Source organism: Salvia splendens, unplaced genomic scaffold (genome assembly GCF_004379255.2).
Source record: "Salvia splendens isolate huo1 unplaced genomic scaffold, SspV2 ctg672, whole genome shotgun sequence".
Taxonomy (NCBI): Eukaryota; Viridiplantae; Streptophyta; class Magnoliopsida; order Lamiales; family Lamiaceae; genus Salvia; species Salvia splendens.
In genome coordinates this window covers 2,365-13,256 of record NW_024599337.1, presented here as the reverse complement: position 1 = coordinate 13,256, position 10,892 = coordinate 2,365, and the positions used below count along the sequence as shown (strand labels likewise).

At 36.8% G+C, this 10,892-nt stretch overlaps 1 pseudogene; it reads left to right on the top strand.

The window, feature by feature from the left end:
* The first annotated feature begins 4,846 nt into the window (after window positions 1–4,846).
* Window positions 4,847–7,958, top strand: LOC121790932 (annotated as a pseudogene).
* The last annotated feature ends 2,934 nt before the right edge of the window (window positions 7,959–10,892 follow it).

Genomic DNA, 10,892 nt, shown 5'->3' with positions numbered 1-10,892 from the left:
ATTATTTTTAAGTGATTTGTAGAAATTAAATTTATAAAATAAATGAATAATGTTAAAATTGACTAAAGGAGAGTGTTCAGATGTGTAAAATATGTACTAAGGTATATGTAATACAATATTTAATTTATACATATAAATATTGTATTATATATTTTACATACCTTAATATAGTATTTATTATATAAATAATGTGTATATTTAATATACGTATTACTAGTCACCAAGGATGTTGAATCATTCAGCGAGGTACTCAATAAAATTTGTAAATTATAGATGATCTTCCAAGATTTTAATTTATTTTACCTAGCATGCTAATTTGATTCGAGTTGGAAATTTTTTTTATGAGAATATCAAATGATTTAATATCTCAATTAAAACAATTTATAAAATTTGAAGTTCAGTCTATTGAAATGGAGATTATCGTCCATGTTAGTTGTGATCTAATTATTTGAAACCAACAATCTATTATATTGCTAAACAATTTTTTTGAGTAGATAATATTTGATTCCTTTATAATATGGATTGCTGACTTTATAAATCTTGGACCCCAAGTCGGAGAGCAGTCACACTAGACGTCATCACGGTTCGTGAACCGGCGGTTCACGGTTCGGAACCGCCGGTTCCGATTCAAGAAAATCTTGAACTTGAACCGGCCCGTCCTAGGTTCCACGGTTCCGGTTCCTGAACCGTGAACCGGCGATTCATGTCAAGGTCCGGAACCGCCGGTTCCTGTCCTGTTTCGGGCCGGTTCGACGGTTCATGTATTTTTTTTATTAACCTTGTAATTCAAGTACAAAATGTAAATATATTTGCATAAATAAAATTAGAATAATGCGATGTACAAATGCAATTTTATTGATACAAATTACAACTTTAAAATTACAAATTACAACTTAAAATTTACAAATTACAACTTAAAAATTATAAATTACAAAAGACTTAAAGTCTTGATTACAATTTACAAATTACATATTTGAAACAAATGGGAGAAAAAAGAAATAAAGGAAAAGGACTTGAACTCAGCTTAATTTAAAATTTATCCAAGCCCCCTAGCTCAAGTGGTCGAGGAGGGAGGCAAGGATACCGCGTCATCCTAGAGGTCACGAGTTTGACCCCTGAGAGGCGCAACTTGGGGATTAATTTCCCCTGGGGAGTTCTTGAGTCCTGGCCTGGATCCAGGCACTGGGGGGAGATAGGTTAACTTGGTACCCTTGATTGGGTTGATACAGTTAACTGGTCTGGACCCGTGCTTGGGACCCAGGCGCTGGGGGAGATAGGTTAACTTGGTACCCTTGATTGGGTTAATACAGTTAACTGGTCTGGACCCGTGCTTGGGGAAAGGTTGGCTGACTCGTTCCTTCCCATCCTGACAACGAAGCGCAGCTTGGTAAGACGCTTCACCTCCGACCGTTAGGCCGGGGGTCCGAGTCACTTCGGGGGGTAGATGGGGAACCATCGTCGATCCTCCTTAAAAAAACTTAAATTTAAAATTTAAGTTGAGATGCCTACGTATCATCAATGCTCAATTGCATTTTGGAATCAAAGTCCACGTAGTTCTCTTACATTTTGCTTACCTATTTGGCTTGATCGAAGGAATTGGCCTACTCTTCTTCGTCGGAGAAGTAGTCTTGGTCGGGTTGTACTACTTGATTGTCCCAATCCGGTTCTTGATCTCTAATTTCGGCGGAGCACCAATCATCAAGTAACATGGTGGCTTCCATGTTTTGCCCGGTGAGTCTACTTCTTATGTCGTCCAAGACGTTGCCTCCAACACTAAAGGCGGACTTGACGGCGACAGTGGAAGCCGGAACCGAAAAGATCTCCTTGGCCATTGATGCAAGGATGGGAAAATCTTTCTCGTGTGATCCCCACCAATCTAGGACGTTGATTTGTTGGGGAATGGGACCTCATTCTTCACCATTGAAGGAAAAGTGTGAGTCAAAATATAAATCTAACTCAATTGCCGAATTTGTCGTCCTTCCTCCGCTGCTGTAGCCGTATAGGTTCGCCAATTGGGATTGTGCGTCGGGGTCATCAACTTGGAAGAAGCCAAAGTTATGTGTTGGACGGGGAGGGTCTAGGTCTCACTTGGTGGGTACTGTTGTACTTGGCTTCGTAATCGTGAAAGAGAGCCTGCAAGTCGAACTCAAAACTTCTTTGCAGGGTTGGGAGGTGGGGGAGGTTTATTTGGAATGTTTGGGCTAGGTTTATGTAGTTGTCGTCGTCCTTGTCATTCGATTGCAAAGCTCGGAGTGGTTCAAGATCAATAAAAGCCAAATTGTTGTAATAAAATTCTAAAATTTTTAAAGTACCAACTAGTCTCCATTTTGGATCCAAAACTTTTGCAAGCAAAAAAACCGTTGGGATCTCATTGAAATACTTAAGCCATTTTTAAACCATATAATATAAAACACACATTAATTCAGAATTATTTGCGGAATTTTTCATTGCAGTTTTAAAACCAAGTGATATATACATGCAATGTTCTAAAACACGAACGGATGTGCAATAATACACATCCGATAACTCAACGGTGGCATTTCTAAAACCTTTGAATAATTTAAATAAACTCATGCTTTGATCCCAACAAGAAGGGGTTAGATATAAATCATCTACAGGGAAAGTTCTATAAAAATCAACCAAATATTCTATATGATCTAATGTCGAATGCAAAAGTTGTGTACCTTATTTTCTTCGAATGACAATACTTCTTCCATGCCTTACCAATATGAGGCTTCCAGTGGATCAAGGATACAACTATTGTAATAGGTTGAATATGTCTTTGCCATAAAGACAAAGTATCTTGTACATATAAATTTAAAATATGACATATACATCGTTGGTGAAAATACTTACAACTTATCACCGGGGAGCAAGCCGCAATTAATTCGGGTATACTTGCAGTGTTAGCGGTTGCGTTATCAAAACCAACCGAAAATATTTTGTTGCATAAATCATAATCATTCAAAACTTTAATAATTAAAGATGCAATTGCTTGTGCGGTGTGTGGTGAAGGAAATTGTCTAAAACCAATTAAACGTTTATTTAAAGTCCAACTATTGTCTATAAAATGACATGAAATTCCCATGTAAGAATTTCGTTGGAAAGAATCCGTCCACACATCGGAGCAAATATTAACTTTGTGTACCAAGTTAGATAAAAATTTTCCTACTTCTATTTTTTTATCAAAAAATTGCCGGTTGTTAGATCTTTGAGCAGTTGAGGGGGGAATTCTTTTTGTGGCAACATTAAATGCGGTTTGCATAGTAACTTCATATTTTTTGTCATTAAAAAAATTAAACGGCAAATGCTTCATTGCCGCTCATCTTACCATAGCATCGGTAACATTTTTGGGATCATATTTAAATAGAGGCGTACCTATTTGAGACGATGAGCCGGCAGGGAAGTTTATTTGGCTTTGGGACTTAGTATGCCCATATTTTACGGGATGTTTTACCTTCAAATGGCGATGGAGAGTACCATATCCCCCACCGGTTCCAAATGGATAGACTTTCTCGCAATAGTTACAATATGCTTTGAACTCACTTGTCTCTATGGTAGTGGTCGGATCATTAGGATTTGAAATTACCACCGGGACCTTCTTGTAATGTTTGGTGAAAATATCGGATTTCAACTTTGAAGGCATCTTCTTCTTTTGTCGTCCTGAAGGAGGAGGAGCATCGGCCTCCTCATCATTTTCGCCAACTTGACCGGCGCTTGAAGGGGGGAATTGATGCGATACATCATCGCCTTCCTCCGATGATAGATTCACATCGTATTCGAAATGCGAAGCTGAATGTGAATGCCCCCTTCTTGGTCGGTGTCAGCGAGGGCAAGTAACAAGACCGTATTTCGATCTTCTTCCTCCTACGAAAATTATACAATTAAGTAAAAATACTAACAAAAATAAAACACATAGACACATAAATGTTAAAAAAATGAAATTATGAATTTAATAAAAATGAATTAAAAAAACAAAAACATATTAGAACTTACTTGCGCTCGAAGAGCGGAAGAGCGCCTCGCCTTCCCACCTCCTCCGCAACTTGTGCTCTAGTAGGGGCACGTCGACGACGAGTATCACTTTGATCTTAGGCAATTCCTTTGCCCCGATCACCACCACGACGAGATGAAGACATGATATTTATGGAAATTGAAAGTGGAGAATAGAGATTAGAGAGTAGTGTGATTGTGTGGATATGATAACGTAAACAACGTGAGTACATTATGAGCGCAAATAACGTAAACAACTTGAGCAATTAGAGAGAATGGTGGCTTGAGAATAGATAAATTGAGATTGAGAAGAGAAAGATTTGTTAACACAAGAACGTGGTGAGTAGAAATGAAGAGGAATTGGTATTTATAGGGAAAAATGTGATTATATTAAATAAATAAAAAAAAATTCAAAATTTCAAAATTTTTGAAAATCCACCGGAACCGGCCGGTTTACCGCCGGAACCGGCAGTTTTTGGGTCGGAACCGCCGGTTTCGTCAACGATTTCTGACGAAAACCGGCGGTTTCTGAAAAGGCTAGGGTGTAGGCCGGAAATAGGCCTGAAAAGTTATCGGAAAATCGTCTCGAACCGCCGGTTCGGAACCGGAGGTTACGGTTTGCATGAAATTGAAAACTTGAACCGGCCCGGGGGAAACCGGCGGGTTTCGGTCACGGTTCGAACCGCCGCCGATGGTTCCGGTCCGGAACCGCCGGTGGCGGTTCCGCGCCGGTTCGGTTCGGTTCGGTTTGGGGACCTCTAAGTCACACATACTCACAGGGGTATAACAGTCAATCCGAAAAAATGTCTCTACCTAAACCCTAGCTGCTTAATATAAATTTGTGCACTCCTCACCACTATCTGTAGTGTACTCCGCATTTCGCCTCTCCTCCCCCATCTATATCTCGATTGCTGCTTGAAGGTAAAAATTGCTTTCCTTTTTCTTATCTTCCCGTCTCGTATGTTGTTTTTTGTATCTGTTTATTTGTTCGGTTGTTTCTGCCTGTTTGATTTATCTAAATCGATTGTGTGTGGAGGAATTCCATTAAATCTCGAGATGGATCGGTTTTGTTTCTGAATTAGTAGAACAATCCGAATAAATTTATACGATCCTTAATTATCTATCACAGCATGTCGGTTTGTCTTATTGTTTCGCACTTTTGTCGGTTGGTCCCTGCTTTATTCATGAGTAGTTTTTAGGCATGTTTCATTGAGTTTCTGAGGCTTATTAATAAATCTTAAGCCCGATTGTCAAGTGTTTGAGTGTTATTTGAGTGTTATATGGTGCTGGTAAATCAAACTCTGGGATACGAATATATGCTCTCTTTTTAATCTGGATTTTATGGATTAAAAGAAAATATTTATTATGGTCTTATGAATTAATACTTGCTTTCGTTTTCGATTAACTAGGTCTATGATTTAGTTTTTCATTTCTTTGGTTCAAGTAGCCTTTTGTTATCTAATAAGCTGTATATAATCTCATCTAACTCCGTTTGTTTATTATTTTGTTGCAGATCTAGTAATCTGTTTGAAATATGGGTAAGGAAAAGATTCATATCAGTATTGTGGTCATTGGACATGTCGACTCTGGGAAGTCGACCACCACTGGACATCTCATCTACAAGCTTGGTGGTATTGACAAGCGTGTCATTGAGAGGTTCGAGAAGGAAGCTGCTGAGATGAACAAGAGGTCGTTCAAGTATGCATGGGTTCTTGACAAGCTCAAGGCTGAGCGTGAACGTGGTATCACCATTGATATCGCCCTCTGGAAGTTCGAGACTACCAAGTACTACTGCACTGTCATTGATGCTCCCTGGACATCGTGATTTTCATCAAGAACATGATTACAGGAACCTCACAGGCAGATTGCGGCAGTGCTCATCATTGATTCTACAAACCGGTGGTTTTGAAGCTGGAATCTCCAAGGATGGACAGACCCGTGAGCACGCTCTTCTGGCTTTTACTCTTGGTGTGAAGCAAATGATCTGTTGCTGTAACAAGGTATATCATTGCAAAAACTATTTTGTTCCAATTATTCCTTTCAGTTATGTGTTATTTGTAATTATACTGTATATTACTTGATATGTCACTGGCTTGTCTTCTATATGAAATTTGATGCTCCGGATTTACCTTCATGTGTTATGGATGTTTGGTAAATCAAAACGAGGAGTGGCCCTTCATTGTAGACAGCTTGTTGTGAATATTTTGGACTGTAGTTCAATTTGGGAGAGCCCACCTGATTCAGGGCGTTAGCTATGGGTTCGAATCCCGTCAGTCCTTTTGTTTGTGTAGTATTGTATGCGCCTACGCCTTCTGTAATGCATGCATTATATTTGATTCGAGTATTGTTAATCTTAACCAATGTTATCAAATAGAGGATATGGCGGCGCCATGGCGCTATGGCATGGCGTTCTTGTTGGAAATGCTATAAGCAACATGGCGCCTGCCATAGCACCCGCCATATCCGCCATTTGACAACATTGTGTGTGTACCCCATTTAGGAATGGGGGCATTATGCAAGAAACATGGATGGTAGAGCTGTATTTTATGCTTATTAATTGTTTAAGAGTTTTAGATGTTATATTTTTGGTTATTTTTCAATTTTTGAATTATGTATAAATAATAGTATTATTTTATTTATTTAATTAATGACCGCCATATCCGCCATACTAATATGCCATATCCCTGTGGCGGTTTTTAGGCGAACCGCCATACGAGATTGATAACACTGATCTTAACTGTATATCTAAAGTGAAAAGATTTTTAATAATTGGTACTAATTTTTTTTGTGGTAATTGACCTAGAAATAAAAATGTCAACTGTTTACCTGGAACTGTTATTCACATTTTTTTGGTATTTTTGTTAGATGGATGCTACCACTCCTAAATACTCCAAGGCAAGGTACGATGAAATCATTAAGGAAGTCTCTTCGTACCTGAAGAAGGTTGGTTACAACCCTGAGAAGATCCCATTTGTGCCTATCTCTGGATTTGAGGGTGACAACATGATTGAGAGGTCGACCAACCTTGACTGGTACAAGGGCCCAACCCTCTTCTAGAGGCTCTTGATGCTGTCCAGGAAGCCCAAGAGGCCCTCAGACAAGCCTCTCCGTCTCCCACTTCAGGATGTCTACAAGATTGGTGGTATTGGAACTGTGCCAGTCGGAAGAGTTGAGACTGGTGTCATCAAGCCTGGTATGGTGGTCACCTTCGGACCAACTGGGCTGACCACTGAGGTCAAGTCTGTTGAGATGCACCACGAGGCTCTCCAGGAAGCTCTCCAGGTGGACAATGTTGCTTTCAACGTCAAGAACGTTGCTGTCAAGGATCTCAAGCGTGGTTTTGTTGCATCAAACTCCAAGGATGACCCTGCCAAGGAGGCTGCAAACTTCACTTCCCAGGTCATCATCATGAACCACCCTGGTCAGATAGGAAACGGTTATGCTCCAGTCCTCGATTGCCACACTTCACACATTGCTGTGAAGTTTTCTGAGCTCCTGACCAAGATTGACAGACGTTCTGGCAAGGAGCTTGAGAAGGAGCCTAAGTTTTTGAAGAATGGTGATGCCGGTATGGTTAAGATGATTCCGACCAAGCCCATGGTTGTGGAGACATTCTCGCAGTACCCGCCTCTTGGAAGGTTTGCTGTTAGGGACATGCGTCAGACTGTTGCTGTTGGTGTGATCAAGAGCGTGGAGAAGAAGGACCCATCAGGAGCCAAGGTGACCAAGGCTGCAGCCAAGAAGGGTGCCAAGTGAACTACGTTCACTCCCTATATCATCTCTCGTTTTATTTCTTTCAAGAACCTCTTATTTAATGTTGGTCTTAAAGCTATCTTTCTTATAATTTCAGTCTTTTGGTATTTGTTGTGCGATTTTGGCTCCCAGAATTGGATTCTGGATCGCCGATGGCGTATGTTAGTATGACTTTGCTTTTTGTGTTTTTATAGTATTTTTATTTTTCGTTACTTATTGCGTTTCTGTTATCCTTATTTAAAACATGTTTTTATAGCTTTTCTTTTGTTAATTTTGGTAATCTTAAATTGAATTACAAACCTCTAATTCTAAGATGTACTACCAAACAAAGAGATACTGTAATTTTACAGGTCAATATGTTGTTCAGGATCACCCTATTCATAACTTAGTACTATCAAACATGCTCTAAATAGGTAGAGTATATAATTATGTTTTTACACATTATGATTCTTACACAATACCTCATATCAAAATTTTCGCTCATTTTGTTACTGCAACTTCCATTTCTACCAGCGGCGGATCCAGGTGGGGTCGGGCGTGTCGGCCGACCCTACCATGGGTCCATGAATACCACCAGTAAATACCACTACTCAGCGTGCTGACCCTAAAAAACCTTGCCTCCGACCCCACGGCAGCCTTCTCCACATAACCGAAGCAAATAAGACAATGAAACTAAAAATTAGAGAAACAAAGAAGAAAAGAGATATACATATACATCATTATCGTAGATAAAATATTGATAAGATTTCGATAAGAAATTGGAAGAAAGAAAGAGAAGAACTGAGAATTTTGCAGAAGAGAAGTTTAGGGAAGAAGATGCGTTGTGTTTTGAGATTCGTTCGGTCTTCATTCAGTAATATGAGATTTGGGCTTTAAAAATGTGGGGATTTGGACTTCCACAAATTAAGTTATTTTTTTGTATCGAATATTTTTTTATATAAAAATCATCACAGCTGAATAAATATATTCATTATTTATGTTCATAGTACTTTAAATTTATCAATTTTCAAATTTGGTGTCATTGATATTCAGTCTATTTAAGTCATCAAAAAATACAATATAAGTATTGAATACAAATTTTATTACATATCACCTCCGCATTTTAAAAATAGAAACTATTTCCATTTTGGCGGGTCTCTTAAAAATAGAAACTTTAGAATTTATCTATTTTTGGACATGAGGTAGTAATATTTTTTATTGCAATTTAAGTCACCCCTTCTCTGTTTTATTAGGATTGGTCTGCATTTGCATATTAGAAATATATACTTTGGCTAAAAAGTTAATCAACACGATAGTGTTCGTAAATTACATGGCGTATCACAAATTTAAAATTAAAATACTTTAGAATACAAACTATCCGAACGCACATAAATTTGTGATATGGGTATTATTAGTAAGAATCAACTAAAGTGTATAATGAAAGATAATATTACTTAAATTTTAATGTATTTTTTTTCAAAATATTACTCCATTTAAATATTATATTTTTTAAAATAATAAATATTTAAATAAATATATAATATATTTTTCACTATGTCCGACCCCACGAGTATTATATCCTGGATCCGCCGTTGATTTCTACTGTTTTTTTGTACTCTTCGACTACTTTTTATTTCTTCTGTTCATTTTCATCCTTTTCAGTGTTTTGATTTCACTAGCAACAAATACATTAAGGTTTAGAAAAACACGAAAATCACTACGACACCAAAGAGGAATCGAGGTAGTTCCTCTTGGTGATCGCCACTTGCAGTTATTGATGTTTGACAAAGGCACATGAGATATCCATCCTCCTAATATAAATATTTTTTACCCAACACGTAAATATGGTAAAAATTTTTATAGTTTTGACAATTTAGAATTATTTTCAAATTAGCACTTGAAAGTTAGATAGGATCTGGTATGAATAACAAATATTGCGACAATCAATAATTTTCCTTCTTTAAAGAAGGATCTGAAATGAAGAACAAATATTGCGACAATCAACAACTAGGATCACATTCCACTATCTTTTTTCACCAACTTACCTTTACATTTATTAAAATCCGTGTCGAACTCAAATGTGACTCCTAAAGTAGGACGGAGATAGTAGTGAACTAAATCGCTCCTATAATGAACTAAAATCGTTCTTATAATGAACTAAATTTGTTTTCTCTAGTTATGTATTTAAGAGAGGGGTGTGGAAACGGTTTACGGTTCTCGGTGAGAACCAAACCTTATTTTTTAGGTTCTTGGTTAACCGAGAACCGAAAAACAAGGTCAAGGTCCGATTTCGGTTAAGAGGTTATGGGTTTAGGCGATTCTCGGTTAGAACCGAAGAACTCTAATAAGTGATTGAATTTTTTTTTTTCACTATATTCATTTTAGAGGGAACATCTTTTTTAATATATCAACTATCTCAAATGAGCAAATTTGGTCCGTAACATTCATAATATCTTTTGAGGTCCATTAACTATAAGTTAATATCAATTCAACTACTTTTTTACTATTTCCAATATTTTCATGACCAAAGTACCTCTAAGGCCAATGGGGGTAATTCAATCTATTTATTCACCTACTTTTTTCTTTCTTCTAATTTATTTGGGATTAAGTTTAATAGATCTTATACTACTATTATTAATATATATCATACCTTATTTGAATATTATGATATACTTTCTAGTGCTAGTTAATACTTTTATATGGTTACATTATCAATTATTTAGATAAAATTAAGATAAATATTTTATTTTAATGAATCTCGTAATTTTATTAAACTGAAAATTTAAGTTAATCATAATATATAATATATACTACATTGAAATAAAAATTTAATAAAGTAGAAAAATATGATTCACGAATAGTCAATGGAATAGATATGAGAACTATAAACAGTTTTCATGGTGTAGTAAATGGCCTAATGATAATATTAAGACGCGACATTGTGATATTAAATAATTGATAGCGACTATTGATTTTTTATTTAATTAAACAATCATAGATTTAAATTAACCATGTATTCAACTAAGAATGTCATTGTCTTTTTTATTAAATTGATTATTGATAATTTCAACTAATCTTTTTAGACTACAATTACTACATAAGAGTAGATAAAATAAAACTTAGCTCTTTTAATTATTTAAGATTCTATGTATGTTAATAAATTTTAA